This window comes from Furipterus horrens, unplaced genomic scaffold (genome assembly GCF_987537825.1).
Source record: "Furipterus horrens unplaced genomic scaffold, mFurHor1.1.pri manual_scaffold_9, whole genome shotgun sequence".
NCBI classification, from domain to species: domain Eukaryota; kingdom Metazoa; phylum Chordata; class Mammalia; order Chiroptera; family Furipteridae; genus Furipterus; species Furipterus horrens.
In genome coordinates, this window is record NW_028327179.1 from 42202926 (window position 1) to 42221559 (window position 18634).

The following is an 18634-nucleotide window of genomic DNA, read 5'->3' on the forward strand; positions in this document are numbered from 1 at the left end:
GTGACCGTGTAATTCATTTTCTAAGGCAGGAAAACTTTAAAAGTGAAAAGGCATTATTCATAATTAATAACACAGACAAAATAAGTATGTACAGGAACAGTACCAGGCAAACTGTAATGTATGAGTGTCTTACTTCTGGTCATATAAGCTGATTAAAATCAAAACCATAATACCTTCTATATACCCTCACTGACAAATGTAGAATATCATTGCTTGGTAATAAATATTGTAGAGTACAACTAACACTCTTTGTGTACATTCTTCAAAGACTCTCTCTCTTTACCTTGTGGTAAAATACATGATACTGTTATTTATTTATAAGGGTCTGAGGGCTGAGGTAGTTAGAAAGCAACTTTTCTTTCATAACTCTCAAGAATCAATGGCAATATTATCCAATTTCAAATTCTGGGGCAATTTTCCTCAGTGCTTCTGGCCTATCAAGACTGCCTGTCTCTTTTTGATATGACATAAATCTAGAGAATTTTGAAAATGGTTTTGGGCACTTGGTTCAAATATTCAGTATTCTCTCTGCTAAGCAATATTTGAGCTGTATTATTACATGGCTATTTTTATAATGCATGTTTCAGGTTCTCACTAACTAATAGGAGATAGAAATACAGTATAACATATTATTGCTTTGTGAATTTTTTCTGATTTCATCACAATATCCCTGAAGTGGTTAATAATTATAGGATGAGTTAATGACTGCATACTTTTATATAATGTTTTGACAAAGGGATCAAACTTAATAGGAAGACAACATAATCTTCCAGGGCATAAATTGAGAAAGATTATAGGGGTGTATTCATTATGATACAGGCATATAAGTTAAATAAGATAAAGCATTGGCATAGGAACACTAGTATTGAGAGAAAACCAAAGAAGTAGGTTAGAGATCTGTATAGATGTCATTATACACACACACACACACACACACATATACACACACACACACATATATATACACACATATATATGTATATATATATATATAGAGAGAGAGAGAGAGAGAGAAATAGATAGATTCAGAAATGCGATATATAACCAGAATTTGTTTACTTGTCCTTTTTTAGGAGAATTATACTGAGAAGTTCAAGAGAATTTCTAAATAAGCAAATAAAAACAATAGATCAAGTTTAACTTCCAACTCTTCTGTCTACCACTCCCTTCTTCTCTTTCTCCTCTTTATTTATATTGGTGAGGATACTTTCAACTGAAGGAAATAGAAAACACAAACCAAACTTACTAAAATATTAATGGAGATTTTTTTTTTTTTTTTTTGGCTCATATTCCCAGAAGTTCCAGAGAAAGTGTGCTGTGCAGGCACAGTTGAATAAGGCTCTAGTGCCAGCCCCCATGATCTCTTGGGATATGTGCCTCTGAGAGCCATCTTCAACCACAGGAGGCTTTTTTCATGGGGGCAATATTGTGTAGAGGAAGATAAATGTTTATGGTACAGTATTACTGGCCAAGGCCTCAAGCTCTCTCCCAATTGCTTAGGCTTGGTTAACCAGAACAAAGTTTTTGGTAAGAGAAATACTCTGTTTCCAGAATTAAAGGTGAATTCAGCCTTACCTCCAACAGTATAGCTGTCACACTGTTAGGTAAATGTGGTGCAAATAAAAAGTTAGTGTAAATGACACTTCCCCAAAGGAAAACTGGCTGCTAATAAGGACAGGCAAAGGGAGGAATAGATAGGTCTGTAAATAAATTCATATTCATTTCCACCAGATGTTCCTCTTTCTGCACACCTTGTCATCTTTCACCCATGGACTTCCATGTCTTTGTATTCCATTAAGAGAACTTGTTATCATAAAATTTTTATTTCATCAATGTATGAAATATATTTTTCAAGAGAGAATTTCTATGGTAGAGCAATCTCCCCATCATATTTGTTTTCTTTCTATCATAAATAGTACAGAACTTTACCTAGCCCTAACACTCTATCAGGCTTATTGTAACATGGTTCTGTTTTCTCTCTATCCAATCATTTTTCACCCAGGTGAATTGAATTCCACTTTTTTCCATATTATTTTAATTTACTTTTATTTACTTTATTGATTGTGTTCTTACAGTTGTCCCATTTTTTCCTCTTTGCCCCCCTCACCCCAGTACCTCCCTTCCCTCCAGAAATCCCCCCACACACACTTAGTTCATGTCCATGGGTTCTGCATGTGATGTGAGATCTTTGGCTTCACCCTCTCCTATACTATTCTTAACTTCCCCATGTCTATTTTGTTCCTACCAATTATGCTTCTTGATCACTACACCATTTCCTCCTTTCTTTCATTCCCCCTCCCAGCAGATAACCCTCCAAATGATCCCCATACCTATGATTCTGTTCCTGTTCTTGTTGTTTGCTTAGTTTGTTTTTGTTTTTCAGACACAGTTGTTGATGGTAGTGAGTTTGTTGTCATTTTGCTGTTCATAGCTTAGATCTCCTTCTTTTTCTTAAATAAGTCCCTTTAACATTTTATATAATAATGGCTTGGTGATGATAGACTCCTTTAGCTTTATTTTACCTGGGAAACACTTTACCTGCCCTTTCATTCTAAATGATAGTTTTGCTAGATAGAGTAATCTTAGTTGTAGGTCTTTGCTTTTCATCACTTTGAATACCTCTTGCCAGCCCCTTCTTGCCTGCAAAGTTTCTTTTGAGAAATCAGCTGATAGTCTTATAGGAACTCATTTGTAGGTAGCTCTGCTTTTCTTGCTGCTTTTAAGATTCTCTATCTTTAATCTTAGGAATTTTAATTATGATGTGTCTTAGCGTGATCCTCTTTTGGGTCCAACTTGTTTGGAACTTTGTGCTTCCTGGACTTGTATATCTATTTTCTTCACCAAATGAGGGAAGTTTTCCTCCATTACTTTTTCAACTAAGTTTTCAATATCTTGCTCTTTCTCTTCTCCTTCTGGCACCCCTATGATTCAGACATTGGTACATTCAAAGTTGTCTCAGATGTTCCTACTCCTCTCCTCATTTCCTTAAACTCTTGTTTCCTCTTTCTGTTTTGGGTGAATGTTTATTTCTTCCTTTTCTTCCAAATGATTGACTTAAATCCTGCTTTCTTATCATCAGTGTTGGTTCCCTGTATATTTTTATTTATTTTACTTTGTATAACCTTCACTTCTTCCTTTATTTTATGGCTGTACTCAATCATTTCTCTGAGCATCCTTATTACCAATGTTTTGAACTCTTCATCTGATAGGTTGGCTCATTTTCATTTAGTTATTTTTCTTAGGTTTTGTTCTGTTCTTTCATCTGGGCCATATTCCTTTGCCTCCTCAATTTGGCAGCCTCCCTGTGTTTGTTTCTGTGTATTGGGTAGGGCTGCTTTGACTTTGTGCCTTGGTAATGTGGCTTAATGTAATAGTTGTCTGTAGGGTCCAGTTGCATAGCCTCCCCTATCACCTAAACTGAGCAATTGAGGCATGCCCTTTGTGTGGCTGAGTGCACCTCCCTCTTGTAGTTGAACCTTCATTGTTGTTGGCAGATCAATGAGAGAAATTTACCCAGGCCAGTCAGCTGCAAGGACTGGCTTTGACCACTGACTACCAACCTCTGCCCTCTGTGGAGGATTGGCTGTACAGGGGCAGGGTGGTGGTACTCCGACATGGTCTGTAATTGTCCACTGGGTACGCTGGCCCTGGGGTTTCCCAGGTGATACTGGCCAAGGTCAGCCCCCACCTGTGTTTTGCTTGGGGCCACCTAGCCTGAGCTGTAAATCAATCTGAGATGACTGCTATTTGTGCTGGGCTTGGCGATTCCCAGGCAAAAAAAAACCAAGCTGTGAATATAAGCTGGTTGCTGGTAATGCCAGGCCTAGAGCTCACTGAGGCCAGTTGTTGCTTGTTTGAGAGGATTTCGAAAGTTGTGAAGCATGAGCCAAGACCAGCCATTCACATGGAAAAGCAGCTTGAATAGGCCCATAAGTTGGATGGGACAAAGTTTCTGGGCAGCTCCATGGTGGGGCAAACAATGTTAGCAAGGTTGATGGAGCCTCGGATATGGCATCAGCATTCTGGCTCCATCTTGATGGATGTGGTTTCTTTAATTCTGTAGTTGTTTTGTCAGATTTCCATTCAACTTGATTTCTGATGGTTCTGGCAGATGGTTGTTCTATATTTTAGTTGTAATTTTGCTGTGACTATGTGAAGAGGTGAGCCGTGTCTGCCTATGCTGCCATCTTGACCTTTCTATAACATTTTAGAGAGAACTTGCAGTATAGTTATTTTTATTTAAAAAATAAAACAGATTAGATGAAAGAAGCAAGTTCCAACATACTTTCTAAAATAATGTTGATATGTTCAAAATTAATAGTAACATTGGTAGAGCTTTTTTTTTTTTTGGCCAGGTTTAAAAATGATGGAAACAAATGTAAAATGCAATGTTTTAAGTAATTACAATAAAAAGCCACTAAAAATGCTCCAATATATTCAGTTAAAGTGAGGTCAACAGTTGGCTATCAACTATCAGGGAAAGGTTAAAAACAAAACATGATATATCCATAAGATGGTATCCTGTGCAATTTTATTAAAAATTGGGAAATCTCCTTATAAATTGATATGGAGAAATGTCCATAATATTTTGCTAAGTAAATTTTAGAAGTCACAGAATGCCAGATATTTTATTTGGGCTTTTTGTGCATATAAAATGAGGGAGGTAATTCACTTACTTGAGTATGCATAATGGCCTCTGTAAGAAACCTGTAGCAGTGGTTCTCCATACTGGGTGTCAGGGCAGCTAGGCAATTAGGGACACATCATGGAATCCAATTTATAATTTTAATGTCAACTTATGCTATACAAAGGGTCATGTAGGCCCTATATGTAGTGACAATGTAAATATGTACTAACTTTAGAAAAAATGTCAGACTCAGTATAGTAACCAGATTTTGCCAACTGGAGCATATTTAGTATAAAGTGGTCTTATTTCTTTGGATGCTTCAAAATCTTGAATTGCTTTATGGTTTTGTTCAGAAGATCAATTTTTAATCTTAAAAGTGTCAAGAGGAGGTATTTGAGAAAATCGTTATTCTTTTACACTATCATCACCGCACTAAATATTTCTTTTTATTTAGGTTTCTCTTTTCCGTTAAACCTTATTCTTCTCTCTGCCTTACTGGATGAAAATTTCATGAGGTAGGGATATTTCTCCATTTTTATCATATCTGTACCCTAGCACATAAATCAGTGATGGTAATCAACTCATAAATATTTCTTAAATAAGAAATTTTTAATATAACACTTATTCCATGAAGGTAATCAGTCACTCATGTATTTAGGAAATTTTCTTTTGTGCCATTTTAAAAGCTTTCTCACTAATTCTTTTTATACTGAATAACTATTTTGTGTAATTTATTACACTTAAGTATAATTATTGTGGCTTTTATTGAAGAAATATCTAAAAATTGAATCAAGAAGGACACAGTCTGGAAGGTGGGCCGATTTTCATAGGATAAGTTTCTGAGTAATCTGTAGATTGTTCTCCCAAAATAAGTTTGTATTATCAAGACAGTAACTGAGTTGATGTGATGGATTATAGAACATTATGTAAGATCATCCCTGATGTAAAGGGGACTATAAATATATAACTTCTTTGACCTATCAGTGTCTCCAATATTTTGGTCTCCCTAAATATGGAAGAAGTATAGAATATCTGTTCTGACAATATGCTTTAGATTTTTGAAAATGCATTGTGATACCTAATAGACCTAATGTTCTCTTTTAAACAAAGAAAATCTTGTAACAATATTTTATTAGTGCTAATCCATTTACTTCTTCAGGATCTTACAGTGATATTCTAAATTTTGTTTTATAGACTCCCTGGAGGGTCATAATTAGTCATGAACATTTTCAGTAATTACCATGCTGAGAAAATTTTCTTGATTTTTGGCTGGAAAACTTACAAATCATGCATTTCTGCAACTGGCAGCCTGTAGCATCTGCTTAATCTGAAGACACATGGGTTGATGGTGCCAAAATAAATGCTAGTTATGATGCCATGCTGCATTTAATAGAAAATGTTAAATTTATTTATGGCAAATATCCTTGACAATCCGTTTCAAATTTAGAAACTTTTTTTTTTGGTGTTTCAATACCTCCTCTTACATCTATAAGTGATGCAGGAGTCACTTGATCTCACCCAAATTATTATCATAATAACTTTAGTGATGAGCTGGGGAAAAAATTCTAAGCTACTAACCACTGCTTTGAATGCTTTCTCCTAGAGCTTGAGTATATTGCAATTTCTATAGTATCTTGCATGTTGCAGTCCTAAGCCTCAAAGTTGGAATATGAAGACCTACTTAAATATTTTAAACCATGAATTTTCAAAAAGCCAATAGAAAAGTAGACAGAGGGAAGGTATATACAGTTCACAAAAATAGATAAAACTGTCTGAAAAGCTATCCACCATCATTCATAAAGAAAGAAAATCAAATTGAATAATCTATGAGCTATTTTTTGAGCAGTGAACTTGGCAAAAGATAAAACATTCAATGTATAAAATAATGCTGTAGGTGTTGGGGAAAATATTTATAGGCCGTGCACAAAAATTCTACAGGACAGGAATTTTATTGCAGTTTTTATTGTAATTATAAAGGACTATTAATAATAAAAACAGTTATCAAAGGGACACAACTAAATGATGTATATTTATCCATTGGAATACTTTGCAACTATTAAAAAGATTAAGATAGGTTTACATGAGGTTATATGAAAATATCACTAACATTTATTATAAAATGAAAAAATGCAAAGTGAAGAATTATAAATATAGTAATCTCCTATTTGTATTCAAAGAAAAAATATGTTTCTATATGCTCTTAATGAATATCAAATATTTTTGAAAGAATATATAATATTAATGCACTTGTTTGCTTTAGGGAAATGTACCTAAGCACTCTAATAGGAGAATATCTTTTCATATTTTTAATACTTTAGAAGTTTTTATTTATTTTTTTTATTTTTTTTTCAGATTTAATGTGTTTTATTGATTAAAATATTACATTTGTGCCACTTTCCCTTCCCTCTGCTCCCCTCCACCCGGTGGCCCCCCTCCCTCCAGTTGTCCCCCCCTTTTAGATTATGTCCATTAGTTGTGCATACAGTTCCTCCCAACCTCTCTCCGTCTATTCCATTCCCTCCTACCATGATCCCCAATTCCTATATCATCTCCCTCCCTCTCCCCACTCCCCCTCCCTGTTGACCTCCCCCCAATATGCTTCCCGTACCCACAGTTCCTTTTCCACTCTCGTTGCCTGTTTAGTTTGCCTTTGTTTCATCTCCCTAGCTTCTGTTTTTTAAACCAGTCCCTTTAACATCTCATATAACAGTGGTTTGGATCTAATGAACTCTTTCAGTTTTATTTTGTCCTGGAAACACTTTCTCTGTCCTTCTATTCTGAATGACAATTTCGCTGGATAGAGTATTCGTGGTTGTAGGTTTTGGATTTTCATTACTTTGAATATTTCTTGCCAGTCCCTTCTTGCCTGTAGGGTCTCTCTTGAGAAGTCAGCTGATAGTCTAATTGGGACCCCTTTGTACATAATTCTTTTCTTCTCTCTTGCTGCTTTTAAGATTCTCTCTTTATCTTTAATTTTTGACATTTTGATTATAATGTGTCTTGGGGTGGTTCTCCCTGGGTCCAGTCTCTTGGGAACTCTCCTTGCTTCCTGGACCTGCAAGTCTATTCCCTTCCCCAAGTCTGGGAAGTTCTCCTTTATTATATTTTCACTCAATTTTTCAAGTTCTAGTTCATCTTCTTCGCCCTCTGGCAAACCAATGATTCTTATGTTGGGCCTTTTATAGCTGTCCCAGAGGTTTCTGATCCTCTCATTATTGCTTCCCATTTCCTCTCTCTGCATTGGTTGACTGCTTGTTCCTTCTCCATATTCCAGTTTGTTGAAATGAACTCTGGATTTTTTTTCCTCACCATCTGTCTCGTATGTGGTTTTGTTCCTTTCGTTATGAATGTTTTTCGCTTCTTTCTTATCTTTTTCCTGCTCTTTTGTGAATTCTGTAAGCCAGCTGATAACAATGGCCCAGAACTGAGCATCTGACAGGTTTCTTATCTGTTCATCTGTCAGGTTCTCTATCTGCTGCCTGGTGAGTTGTGTCACCGGGATTTCTATAGTTGTCTGCCTCATTTTGACAGATGCGTTTTGTTTTCTTGGGCCGGCTGTCCGGGGCAGTGCCTGTGTACGCGTCACAAATCAGCGACCGGCGCCTGCCTGTCCGCGACCTATTTCGCAGCCCTGTGGTGCTTTCTTTGGGGGCGGGGGTCCAAGATGGATTCACACAGTTATTCAGCTAGGAGACCGGGATCCGTCCTCCCGCCCCCCTGGGCCTCACTGTTCAAGGCGATGCGGCGGCCGCTCTCCCCAGCGCCGGGGTCGCGCACCGCCAGGGGCTTGACCGCAGCCAGGATTCCTCGCCGCCCCGCCGCTGTCTCAGGTGCGACCGCAAACAGCACTGCCCTCTTTAACTCTTACCTGCCCAAATGGCACCGCTGGTTTATAACTTCATATGTTGGGCTTCCGTGTAGTTTTATTTTCTGGAATTTCTAGTTATCCTTTGTTTTGAAGTAGTCGTATTCCTCTCTAGTTGTAGAGGGAGACCTAGCGTGTCCGTCTAAGCCTCCATCTTGGCCGGAAGTCCCTAGAAGTTTTTAAAGCAGATGCTCATATTGTCTTATGGAATTTATACTGTATAAAGGTATAAAATCAATATATTTTTTGAAGTTTTCTGAGTATTTCAGAGTTCATAAAAGCCTAGTGTTCTTTCTGATTCATCTCTCTCATGAAAAAATAAGTCAGTATTAAAAAATCAAAAGACATGATCTTGTTTCCAAAATGTTTATTGAATAATGGGAAGGTATGTGTTACTATTATAGTACTGGAAGAATGTATGGAACATTGCTAGGCCAGGGCATCAGAGCCCATTAAAGGGAGAAAGCACTCTAATATTTTTTTTAAATGTGCTATGTTGATGTTAATAAGTTTTCTTAGGTACAAACTAAAAGGATTTCCTGACAACATACATTTGAGAAACATATATTGATTTGTATCCTGTAACTTTACTGTATTTGTTTATTGTTTCTAAGAGTCTTTTGGTAGTCTTTAGGGTTTTCTATAAGTAGAATCATGCCTTCTGTAAATAGTGACAGTTTTACTTTTCATTCCTAATTCAGATGCCCTTTATTTCTTTTTCTTGCCTGAATGCTCTGGCTAGGACTTCTGATGCTATGTTGAATAACAGTGTCAAGAGCAGGCAGCCTTGTCTTATTCCTGATCTTAGAAGAAAAGCTTTCAGTTTTTTACCATTGACTCTGATATGAGCTGAGAGTTTGTCATATACGTATGGTTTTTATTGTATTGAGCTAGAAAGGATAGGTTAAATAAATTAAACAGGTTTCTTAACAAAGGGATAAAACTACCCTTGAAACTCTTATGTGCATCCTGAAATTCAGCTAGAGTCCTTATTGTCTGAGGGTTTTGGGCATAAGAAAAGGAATAGAACTGTTGGCATGTTGTTTAATGCTAATAATCCAGTAAACTTATATATAAAATTATTTTTATGGATATTAAGTAGTGATGAAAATTTAATTAAATTAAAAAATATATTTAAATAGAGATCCAATTTAGTTTGCTTGATTCTTTTGAACACTTCAAATTTTTAAAGGACAGATAAATATTTTAAAATATAACTATTAGAATCATTACTATATTGACACTAAAACCTTTTTAAAATTTCAGAGCAAGCATGTTTAATTTTTTATTATTCTTACTTTTTACCCATTTTTAAAAATTTAATTATTTTTTACCCATTTTAAAATTTGAAGTTTCACTTATTTAGTTGTGTTTTCAAATTTGAAATAATACCTGTGATTCAGGATCTGAGTTATCAACCAATTGATGCTCAGTTGGCTGTTACACTTGGTTATTTTTTCTGTACCCATATATTTGAGTATTTAAAATTATGCTTAAGTTTTATTTTTTAATTTTTAAACACGCTATTTTTTTTTCATGAAATGGCATATACTTTTTGGTTTTTTTTTCACTGATGATAACTAAACTATTGCCAGGTCATTATACCTTGGCCTGGTCTGTAGCTATCGTGGGAAACATATGTCTCTTTCTCTTGTCTCAGTACAATTAATACAAACATCTAAAGCAGTAGTTTTTAACCAGGGGCAATTTTGTCCCATAGGAGACATTTGTCAATTTTTGTTTGTCACAGTTTTGGAGGGGGGAAGTTATTGGTATCTATTAGAGGTAATGGATGCTACTAAACATCCTATAATACACAGGACAACTCCCCAAAACAAAGACTTACAGGACCCAAAATGTCAGTAGTGTCAGGATTTGGAAAAGAAAGTCATGTATGAAGATTAATAGAATCTGCATTTTGAAGTGCTTCTCAAAGTTTAATGTGCAGATGAGTCTGGCTTGTTTATATAAACAGATTCTGATTCAGTAATAAATATGGGGAAGAACCAGTTGTAGTCATTTCACCCTGTCAAGTAGCCTTGCTCTGAGAAATCACCCAGAGAACAGTCTAGGATTTTATACTAGGTTTATTAAAGGAAGAGAGGGAAAGAGGTTAGAGGTAAGAGAAAACTCCCAGACTAACTCCAGGGCCCATAGGAGCAAGGGAAGGGGGAATAGGGAGGGGGGTAATGGTGAAATGGGGAAGGGGAATGGGGAAGGGGGAAGAAGCTTTTAAGCTCTGTTCATTTATTTTTTATTTTATTTTATTTTATTTTTTGGTGGTGTATTATGTTTATTGATCTGTGAATATTAAACCATGCTTGCATCCCTCAGATGAATCCCACTTGATCGTGGTGTATGATCTTTCTAATGTGTTGCTGGATCCAGTTTGCCAATATTTTGTTGAGGATTTTAGCATCTATGTTCATCAGTGATATTGGCCAGTAGTTTTCTTTCTTTGTTGTGTCTTGACCTAGTTTTGGAATTAGGGTAACACTGGCTTCATAGAATGAGTTTGGGAGTCTTCCCTCTTCTTGGATTTTTTGGAATAGTCTGAGGAGGATAGCAGTTAGTTCTTTCCTAAATGTTTTGTAGAATTCACCTGTGAAGCCATCTGGTCCACGGCTTTTGTGTGCCAGGAGTTTTTTGATTACTGCTTCAATTTCACTAGTTGTTATTGGTCTATTCAGGCTTTCTGCTTCTTCTTGATTCAGTTTTGGAAGATTATATGTTTCCAGGAATTTGTCCATTTCCTCTAGGTTGTCAAGTTTCTTGCCATACAGTTGTTTGTAATAATTTCTTACAATTCTTTGTATTTCTGTGGTATCGGTTGTGATTTCTCTGCTTTCGTTTCTGATTTTATTTATTTGGGTTCTCTCTCTTTTTTTCTTGATGAACCTGGTTAAATTTTGTTTATCTTTTCAAAGAACCATCTCCTCCTTTTGTTGATCTTTTGAATTGTTAGTTTAATCTCTATGTCATTTAATTCTGCCCTGATCTTGATGATGGGGTGGAGGGGAAGGAAGGAGGAGTGGAGATTCCAGATCGCCCAGGAGGGCCCATAGGAATTGCTTGCCCGTGCAGCTGCAGGTGTCATCTCCACACCTTTCCAAACTTACATTTGGGTTAGGGTGAGTTTACCCATCAACACTTTTGGCAGGTTAATTTTCATGTGGTTCGTTTGCATATGGCTCATTTGCATACATCAAAAGTCCTGATGGGCAGTCAGCTGCTGCCATTTTCTGACACACCCTTGCTGAGCTTTTCTCTGTATCAGAGCCAGGCAGAAGGAAGGATGCCTTGTATAAACATAGAGGGGCAGGCTCTGTCCTGAACCAGCTGCTTCACAGTGCACAGTCTAATTTAAGTACAGAAGCATCCAATGTATTGAGTCATATATCTAATGCCAAATTATTTCAGTGGATTCATTATCAATAATAAAATTGATCATGCTAGCTTTGTGCTTATTTATTCTTTTTTTAACTTGAAGAAGAAGACTAGTACTATTTATTGCCCCTTCAAAAAAAATAAATAAATTTTTAACCTTATATACTCACAGGGTGGCTGGTGGTCACTTTAACTTGCCCCCTTAGTCCTTATTCATTGGTTCAGATAACCCTCAAAGGCATTTTTCATTTCTCATAACAAAAGGCTGTTAAACACAACCTGCTACTTTTCTAGTTTTAAGAATCAGTCTTGTTTTTATTTTAGTATCATATTATACTCAGTGTTCTCTTATATTATTATATCAGTATATGTTACATAAAATAGACACCACATTATATTTTAAATATTTATACCATAGACTTAATATAATAGATAAAGATCTGATGGCTGTGAGTATACCTAGAATCAGTCTTGAGAAAAGTGCTGCAAGTTGTTCTGCTAAGATTAGTTCTACACTAATCTTCTATTATTTCCTTCTGATTTCTTTAAGCTTGGTTTGCTCTTTTTTACTACTTTCTTAAGGTGGAAGGTTAGGTTATCGAGTGGTGACTTTTCTTATTTTTTAATATGGACATTAATTGTTATAAATTTCTCTCTGACCAGTGCTTTTGCTATATCTCATAAATTTTATGCTTTGTTTTTGTTTTTATTCATCTCAAAGTATTTTCTAATTTCCTAGTGATTTCTTCTTCAATCCATTGACCATATTGCTTAGTCTTCATATTTGTCACTTTTCCAGATTTCCTTCTGTTTTTCACTTCTACTTTCATTCCGTTGTGGTAAAAATAGATATTTTTTGTGTATTATTTAAATATTCTAAAAATGTATTGAGACTTATTTTGTGATCTAACATTTGGTCTGTTCTGGAGATGTGCACTCAAGAAGAGAGTATATTCTGCTGTTGTTCTGTATATGAGGGAGACCCCCAAAGTGGAACTTATTTATTAAAAATTGTGTACTTATTCTTACATATTTAAAGTTTAGCCACCTTCAAAGTACTCTCCATTTGATACAATATACCTATGAAGATGTTTTTTCCACTGCTCAAAATAGTTTTTGAAATTGTCAATTTTGATGTCTTTTCGTACTTCTGCCATTTTTTGTTTCACCTCTTCTACATCAGCAAAACTTTTCCCTTTGAGAACTTTTTTTCATTCTGGGGGGAAAAAAGGTCTCTCAGAGTGATATTGGATAAACAGGGCATAGGGGCTATGCATTTTTGGTCAAAAACTGCTGAACACTCAGTGCAGTGTGGTCAGGTGCACTTGTAAACCACCCATCATGAAATGGGCAAATGAGTTAAAACAGTCTTCAAAAAAAAATTAACTGAAGCCAAATGCAGCCTCTCACAGCAACATCAGCTGGTACACTGATACAGATGGGTTTCTAGATCACTCACCCTGTGAGTGAAGCCTGTACTACAAGGGGCCTGCCTTCCAGACAATAATTATAGTATTTTGTGGTCCTCCTGGTATATCTTTTGACCTAGTTGTCTTAGAGAGTTGCTGAAGTCTTCTAGTTTCTTTATCATTTGTCTAGTTCTATCACTTATTAAAAGTGGACTATTGAAGTCCCCAAATATTATTGTTACATGGCTTATTTCTTCCTTTAGTTCTGTCATGCTTTTGTTTCATATATTTTGGTGCTCAGTTGTTAAGGTGACCACATGTTTATAATTGTTATATCTTCTTGGTGAAATCTCTTTTATCATTACTATTGTCATCTTTTGTCCCTTGCAACAGTTATTTTTCCAGCTTTATTGAGGTATAAATGACATTATTATGGTTTTAGTCTTTAACTTTATTTTCTCTGATATTTGCATAGTACTCAAGCTCTCTTTTGGTTACTGTTTGATTATGTATATATGATTATCAACATAGCAACTAAGCACTACTAGATCCATCATATGGAAAAAATGTAATGGACTTTTTGACCAAACTAATATTTTCTTAGTGGTTATCCTGAGAATTAAAGTTCATATATGAATTTATAAATATTTAGTTTTAATAATGCAAATTTAAAGAGTATACGAAACCTTGATCCTATATAAATCACCTTGGCACCTTTATGTTATTACTGTCACTAATTACCTCTTTATATATTGTGTGGCTGGACCTGGCTGGTTTGGCTCAGTGGATTGAGCGTCGGCCTGCGAGCTAAGTGTCGCTGGTTCGATCTTCCAGTCAGGGCACATCAGAGAAGGAAAACTCTGACTCCAAAAAACCTCCGCTGCCTTGCGGCATACCTCTTCAGGGGAAAGGCTAAGGGAGTAAACCCCGACAGAAAATCCGGAGCCGGAGTCCCTAAGGCGGTTTGACGTTGTAGTCAACACCGGCAACTCCTGCGGCGCACCTGAAGCCAAGCTGTATTGACTCCGTCTTTCCCTTGGACCCTTCAGCTGCGAAGAGAGGGGGGGTCTGCTGCATGGGCAACAGCAGACCCTCCATATCACCCTGCCCAGGCTCTGTAGCTTCAGCTTCACTGGAGAGGACACTCCAGCGTCATCGCAAGATGTCGATTCAACACGGGAGGAGACAGATACCGTGTCACTCCCGAGTCGGACTGCACAGCCATTCTCAGCGGTGCAGATAGACTCTTAAGAAGCTACACCATCGTCTCTCGAGACGGACGGCTGCCGAGATATTGTGTGGCCATTGATATGGATTTATAATTATTGTTTTATGTATTGTCCTTTTAAATCACATAGGAAAAAAGAGAAGTTTACAATAAAAATAAAATTATTGATTTTTAAAATTTTTCTATGTAGTATCAAGTTCTTTTATTTTAATCTGCAGGACATCCCTTAGCATTTCTTGCAACTTGGGTCTTCTAGTGATTAACTATCTGAGTTTTTGTTTATCTGGGAATGCTATAATTTTGCCTTAATTTTTGAAGGATAAAATTTCTAAAGAATAGAATTCTTGGTTGTCAGTTTGAATTTTATTCTTTTAGCACTTAAACTCTCTCATCCCAATCCCTTCTGGTCTCCATGGTTTCCGATGGAAAATCAGCGATTAATCTTAGTGAGGATCTCTTATGCATGAGTTGCTACTCTCTTGATGCTTTCAAGATTTCTTGCTTTTGGCCTTCAATTGTATGATTATAATGTGTCTCAGTGTGGATATTTTTGATTTCCTCAAACTTGGGAGTTTTTTTAAGCTTCTTAGATGTGTCTGTTAATGTTTCTAATATAACTTTGGAAGTTTTTAACCATTATTTCTTCAATCATCTTTCTATCCCTTTCGTTCCTCTCCTTCTGGGAATTCCCATATGCATATATTGGTATACTTGATGGTGTTCCAAGAGCTTTTAAGCTCTGTTCATTTATTTTTTTATTTTATTTTATTTTATTTTTTGGTGGTGTATTATGTTTATTGATCTGTGAATATTAAACCATGCTTGCATCCCTCAGATGAATCCCACTTGATCGTGGTGTATGATCTTTCTAATGTGTTGCTGGATCCAGTTTGCCAATATTTTGTTGAGGATTTTAGCATCTATGTTCATCAGTGATATTGGCCAGTAGTTTTCTTTCTTTGTTGTGTCTTGACCTAGTTTTGGAATTAGGGTAACACTGGCTTCATAGAATGAGTTTGGGAGTCTTCCCTCTTCTTGGATTTTTTGGAATAGTCTGAGGAGGATAGCAGTTAGTTCTTTCCTAAATGTTTTGTAGAATTCACCTGTGAAGCCATCTGGTCCACGGCTTTTGTGTGCCAGGAGTTTTTTGATTACTGCTTCAATTTCACTAGTTGTTATTGGTCTATTCAGGCTTTCTGCTTCTTCTTGATTCAGTTTTGGAAGATTATATGTTTCCAGGAATTTGTCCATTTCCTCTAGGTTGTCAAGTTTCTTGCCATACAGTTGTTTGTAATAATTTCTTACAATTCTTTGTATTTCTGTGGTATCGGTTGTGATTTCTCTGCTTTCGTTTCTGATTTTATTTATTTGGGTTCTCTCTCTTTTTTTCTTGATGAACCTGGTTAAATTTTGTTTATCTTTTCAAAGAACCATCTCCTCCTTTTGTTGATCTTTTGAATTGTTAGTTTAATCTCTATGTCATTTAATTCTGCCCTGATCTTGATGATTTCCTTCCTTCTACTCACTCTGGGCTTTGCTTGTTTGTTCTTCTTCTAGTTCTTGTAGCAGTAGGGTTAAAATTTTTATTAGAGATTTTTCTAGCTTTTTTAGGTAGGCCTGTATTGCTATGAACTTTCCTCTTAGGACTGCTTTTGCTGTTTCCCATAGGTTTTGGATTGTTGTGTGTTCATTATCATTAGTTTCCAGAAACTTTTTGATTTCTTCCTTGATGTCATTGTTAACCCATTCATTATTTAATAGCATGTTATTCATTCTCCATGAGTTTGAGTGTTTTTGAGTTTTTTCCTTGAGGTTGATTTCCAATTTTAAGCCATTGTTATCTGAGAAGATGCTTGATATAATTTCAATTTTCTTGAATCTGTTGAGGCTTGTTTTGTGTCCTACCACGTGGTCTATCTTTGAAACTGTTCCATGTGCACTTGCGAAGAATGTATATTTTGCTTCTTTGGGGTGAAAAGTTCTATATATATCAACTAAGTCCATTTGATCTAGAGTGTTGTTCAATGCCTCAATATCTTTGGTGTTTCTTTGCTTCAAAGATCTGTCCATTGTTGACAACAGTAGGTTAAAGTCCCCTACTATGAGTGTGTTGCTGTCTATATTTTTCCTGGAGCCTTTCAAACTTTTCCTTACATATTTGGGTGCTCCTAAGTTGGGTGCATATATGTTTACAAGGGTTATATCTTCTTGATGGATTTTTCCCTTAAGTATTGTGAAATGCCCTTCTTTGTCTCTTTTTATGACCTTTGCTGTGAAATCTCTTTTATCTGATATAAGAATTGCTACACCAGCTTTTTTTTCATGTCCATTTGCTATAAATACTTTTTTCCATCCCTTTACTTTCAGTCTGTGTAGATCTTTTGTTCTAAGGTAGGTCTCTTGTAGACAGCATATATGTGGGTCATGCTTTCTAATCCATTCAGCTACCCTATGTCTTTTGATTGGAGCATTTAATCCATTTACATTTAAGGTTATTACCCATAGGTACTTATTCATTGTCATTTTCCCCCTTTGTACTTGTGTTTCTCTCTGTCTCTCTCTGTTTCTTCATCTTCTTAAAGCAGACCCTTTAGCATCTCTTGCATTGCTGGTTTGGTGGAGGTGTATTCTTTTAGCCTTCTTTTGTCTTGGAAACTCCTTATTTCACCTTCCATTTTGAATGAGAGCCTTGCTGGGTAGAGTATTCTTGGTTGTAGGCCTTTGTTTTTCATTCCTTGGAATATTTTTTGCCATCCCCTTCTGGCTTATAGTGTTTCTGGTGAGAAATCAGTTGATGGCCTTATTGGAGCTCCCTTGTATGTTATTAGTTGTTTCTCTCTTGCTGCTTTTAGGATTCTCTCTTTGACTTTGAATGTTTCAATTTTAATTATGATGTGTCTTGAGGTGGGCCTGTTGGGGTTCATCTTCATTGGGACCCTCTGTGCCTCCTGGATTTGCGTGACTCTTTCTCTCCTCATGTGAGGGAAGTTTTCTGTCATTAGTTTTTTAAAGAGGTTTTTTTTATCCCTTGCTCTTCTTCTTCTCTTTCTGGAATTCCTGTGTTATGGATATTATTACGTTTCATGTTGTCCTGCAGCTGTCTTAGAACCTCTTCACTCTTCTTCAGACTTTTTTCATTTTGTTGCACTGTCTGTGAGTTTTTGTCTACATTGTCCTCCAGCTCGCTGATCCAATCTTCTGCTTCCTCTAGCCTGCTTTTAATTCCTTCTACTGTGTTCTTCAATTCAGAGATTGTATTCTTCATTTCCTCCTGGCTCTTATTGGTAGCTTCTATGTCCTTTTTCATGCTGGTGTAATTCTCAGTAAGTTCCTTGTAGTTTTTCTGGAGTTCACTGTAGTTTCCCTGGAATTCTTTGTAGTTTCTGCTGAGCTCATTTAGCTTCTCCATAATCCATGTTTTGAATTCCATATCTGATAGTTTGCTTTCCTCTATTTCATTTAGCACTCTTTCTGGGGATTCTACCTTTCCTTTCAATGGGGGGGTTGTTTCTCTGTCTCCCCATTTTTGTGACTCTTCTTGTTTATTGCTGCTTCTTAGAATGATCTGCACTTCCTGGATCTGCCCCTGGTGGCATCAGATCGTGTACCAGTCTGGTCCTGGGCAGTCCGTTGGAGATTTCCAGGGGTCTACTGCCTTTGTCTGTCTCCTTTAGTTGTTAATCTATTGTTCATTTATCTTAACTGTTTTTTTTTTTCTTTCTGTTTTTCATACAGGATACTTTCAATTGCCTTAATTTTTATTTTTAAGATTTTTATCTATTTTTTAGAAAGGGAAAAGGAGGGAGAAAGAGAGGGACATAAACCTCAATGTGTGAGAGAGACATGGATCAGTTGCCTCTTGCACAGCACCAACTGGGGACTGGCCCACAACTCAGGCATGTGTCCTGACTGAGAATCAAATCAATGACCTTTGGGTTCACTGGCTGCTGCTCATCTCACTGAGCCACACCAACCAGAGCTCAATTGTCCTATCTTGAAGTCAGTCATTCTTCTGCCTGTTAAAATATGTTGTTGAGCCCTTCCAGTGAATTTTTCATTTCAATTATTGTACTTTTGAACTTCAGAATTCCTATTTGACTCATTATTTAATAATTTCT

The 18634-nt window shown here is 36.3% G+C and overlaps 1 long non-coding RNA gene across 2 annotated transcripts in view; it reads left to right on the forward strand.

Moving 5' to 3' along the window:
• LOC150001648 (uncharacterized) overlaps window positions 1-18634 on the forward strand; it is a 97591-nt gene that overhangs the window by 41738 nt on the left and 37219 nt on the right. For both annotated transcript variants that reach the window (XR_016512987.1, XR_016512988.1), the window contains exon 2: window positions 5082-5142. This is a non-coding gene — a long non-coding RNA (uncharacterized LOC150001648). The remainder of the gene's footprint in view (window positions 1-5081; window positions 5143-18634) is intronic.